This window comes from Dysidea avara, chromosome 9 (genome assembly GCF_963678975.1).
Source record: "Dysidea avara chromosome 9, odDysAvar1.4, whole genome shotgun sequence".
In the NCBI taxonomy this organism is placed as follows: domain Eukaryota; kingdom Metazoa; phylum Porifera; class Demospongiae; order Dictyoceratida; family Dysideidae; genus Dysidea; species Dysidea avara.
In genome coordinates, this window is record NC_089280.1 from 6,476,129 (window position 1) to 6,480,004 (window position 3,876).

Here is a 3,876-nt window from a genome sequence, read left to right on the forward strand (position 1 = left end):
TCAAGCGGAAACACGTGATGCGCGGTTTAAAATTGAATGTTTAATGGCAGTCCAAGTCGAGACAGAGAAGTAAGGCCGTAGTACTAATAAGAAGCATTTTTTGGTATTGAACTGGATTTCAGTGGTGAGGCGTACTTTAAACTAATTGTAACGCGACGTACACCGCTTGAAGGATAAGAGAACCGGAACGGAACAAGGAATGACTGAAGAAAGATAAAGTTGGCGTGTAAAGTGTCACATTGTCACGCACTGGGTAACCACATTTATGTGATAGGTTTTTTCAGAGGTGTGCAGTACAAATTCACTGAAAAGTTCTAAGTAGCAGCAAAATCCTCATGGCGGGATTGTCGATAAGGCAACTCACTGGTACCACTTGCCACTTACATCGTCAGAAGTCTGGGAACTTTGGCTGGAGGTGGAGTAAGTAGGCAAATGTAACATGTGTAATGTTTGTATGTACTCATTTACACTGCATACTGGCCTAACCTAAATTAATGTATAACGAAACCTGTCTAATCAGGTCTCTGTGTAATCACCCGTTAAAACCAGCCAACTTGTAAATCCCCAAAAGCATCATTTGTGCAAAAAGTGACAGATTTCAGGTGTAATGTATACAATGCCCACCTGTTGGTTTTTTACAGGTAATCTGGTTCTGGTCATAGCATGCAGTTTACCACTAGCAGTAGCAGTTAAAATAATTAGATGTGGTCATGGTACATATATAACTTGGAACCAGACAGAAACTGAGTCATGAATTGCAGGTCAATTTACATAAAGAGGAATTGTAGTATCTTGTGTGTTCTTTTTGTAATTCTAAAGTCAAGAGTACATAGACTGTAGTGACATCAAGGGTGTTTTCTGAATTTCCAGGATCACCCACTAGCAGTAATAGTAGTAGTTGAATGTGGTCATGGTGCGTACATAACTTGGGAACTAAGATCAAAGATTCAGGTTGGTTTACACACAGAGGAATTTATTAGTGTTCCTTTTATAGCTCTCAATTGTCAAGTGTACGTGGACTGTAGTGACATCAAAGACGTTGTGGATTTCCAGGTGAGTCTGCTTACTTATCCAGAGTTCTATTATCCAGAATGAAGTTTGGTTTAAATGAAACACAAGGAGAGAGCTTACAAGTTGCTGTTTACCTACTTGGTGGCTTGTTTTCCTATTTGGTGGCTTGTTTTCCTATTTGGTGGCTTGTTTGTTCTACTAATAATAACTAACACTTGGTTGCTAGGTGATAGTGCATATTTTCAGCCTAGGGGAGTGACCATGAGTGCTCTGTAGTGAATTCCCCTTCTGCCCACTAAACTACACCACTGATAGCAATCACATTACTTGTATTTAGTAGCATGTAGTCACTAGTAGCATGCATTTCTTACTTACAGGTATTTCTGAGATATGGACAGTAGTATGTACCAGACTGCCTGGATAAGAGAGGTTCTACCATACCCAGATTTTAGGTGCATTGTATTTAATGCCCAGCTTGTCAATTTTGCAGGCTATCTGGTCATAGCGGTTTACCCACTAGTAGTTCATGGTATGTAACTTGGAACCTGGCAGGAGCTAAGATCAGAGTGTTGAGAATTTCAGTTAACAGCGGAGTTGTGTGTTCTCTTCTGTACTTCAGTCTATGTAACTCTAGTGCTATCAAGGGTGTCATGAAAATTCCAGGTCAGTCTATGTACTAAGGAATATTGTATTATCTCATGTTTCCTGGATTTCCAGGATAAGGCATACTGTTATGATGGGACCAAACTAATGCCCAGGTCAGTTAAAATGTTGTGTATTTTCATAGTATCCAGATTTTAGGTTAATGCCCGCCTGACGGTTTTTACAGACCATCTGGTTTACACGTTAGCAATCAGATATGGTCATGGTGTGTAATTTGGGAACAGACAGCAACTGAGATCAAGTGAATTTCAGGATTGTTGACAAGGTGTATGGATTGACCAAGTACTGGCTCTCTTATCATTTGCCACTTACATCATCATCATCACTTTTGGTGTTAACTATTTGATGTTTATTAAATTTTTGTTACATGTTGTAATACTATTGTTATATATGTTTAGCTACTGTAAGGCAAAAAATTTCATGGATTTCACAGCCATCTTATCTGCAATTAGAATCGCCTCATTTTCTGTTTGTAGCTGTCACGACAGTTTCATACGTCCGTGGCAGTTTCACTCTTCCACAAAGCACTAATTAAGGTGGAGCTTGTGTCGTGGCTTTCATTTTGTACATACTGTATAGCAACACCTTTTTGTCTGAAATGTGGTTTGTGACTGTACATGAGGTTTGGTCATTCTACACAACTTGCAAAATCAGTAATTCTTGTACGGTGCATGGCACTAAATGGAGTCTTAACTTATGACTTATACCTTCTGTAGTGTCTGTACGTTCTCTACGCTTTCACACCTTGCTTATAAGACATCTGCAGACTATAAACGTTTGCACGAGGCGTGGCACTGAATGGAGTCAAAAAGATTTCTGCTTAAAACGCCTTCCTAAAGTAACCAATGGCTCTGCACGCTTTCACAACTTACTTGTCAGACATTAGGGCTTGTGTCCACATCGTGTCTTTAAAAGTTATTGTAGGGATTAGAGGTTTGAACGGAGAAAATACGCGTAGAGGCGATCCAGTACCAGATAATGTTAGTGCCAGATGGACTGTACAAACACGAGTGTATTGAGTGGTATAATGTGACGATAGCTGAAACACACGGTGAGAAATTGAGTAAATTATATCTAAATACGCTTGTTAAGAGGTTGCGACAAGAAAACGATGACACTAAGTTTTTTTTAAATCACCAAACTCAGTATAAACCTATTGAGAAAGGTTGCACAATTCAGGGTTAATATTGCAAAACCATCCCTACACATAATAACTCATAGTAGTGGCCTCGCGTTTTAATTGTGGCGTGCGCTTTGTAGTTTCTTGGCCGCGCGACTCACTACCGTGAGTCTTGTTCTAATCCAAAACAGCCAAGCTGTAAAAAAAGTGTGAGGCCCTCAAAAAGGCTATGGTGAAAAAAGATGTGAAATCCAAGGTGGCGTCCAAGAAATGGCTGTGATGGTAGGTTAATGGTAAAAAGTTTAATAACAACAATTCAGGTGAATTTTGGTGCCGCTTGGTCTTGGCACAAAATTCACCTGACTCTGATTGTCGTTATTAAAATTTTTACCATTAACCTACCATCACAGCCATTTCTTGGCCGCCATCTTGGATTTCACATCTTTTTTCACCATAGCCTTTTTGAGGGCCACACACGTTTTTTTACAGCTTGGCTGTTTTGGATTAGATTTCACTTCTTTTTGTATTTGTATACCCCAAAGCCAGCCTATGGTTTTTAACTTATCTTTTTTTCTTTACCACAGGAAGAAGAAAAGATGAAGTAGATGTTAATTACTTTAAATATTTCTGAATTTATCAGTAAATGTACAAATTATATATGTGACCTGATCTTGGAAAACCTACCTTTTTGGCGCATTGGTCAATTTTCTGTTTTATAGCTTAAATGAGGTACTGGGTAGTCATATAACTTGTGTTAAAATTTCAGCTTAATATCTTTAAGCATTTCTGAGGTATGGCCAATTTTCTATCCTGTATATTACAAACTAACTTTTATGGTAATGTGTTGAGTTCTGTGAGTGATTAAGGGTGACAAATGGTGACAAATCGCTTTGCTTACCAATAATTCTATTCTTACCATCTAAAATACTTTAAAAGAAGGAAAAAAAAACAAAGAAACTAAGCCAATTTTTGAAGTCGGAATGCGTGAAGTGATTTCGCTCAAATCTGGAATGTGGAGTACTGAAGTTGGAGGGAGTGTCCACAGCAAAAATCGTCTTGTTTCGTCAAGGCAGCACAGAGCT

General features: G+C 38.7%; 1 long non-coding RNA gene across 2 annotated transcripts; it reads left to right on the forward strand.

Annotated features, from left to right (window-relative positions):
* Positions 1-325: 325 nt before the first annotated feature.
* LOC136266299 (uncharacterized) lies at positions 326-2,053 on the forward strand. Of its 2 annotated transcripts, XR_010706043.1 has the most exons (7): positions 326-761; positions 871-951; positions 995-1,053; positions 1,389-1,440; positions 1,502-1,674; positions 1,729-1,769; positions 1,813-2,053. It is a non-coding gene; the product is annotated as an uncharacterized lncRNA (long non-coding RNA). The 2 variants fall into 2 exon arrangements; XR_010706042.1 differs by having other exon boundaries at positions 1,729-2,053.
* The last annotated feature ends 1,823 nt before the right edge of the window (positions 2,054-3,876 follow it).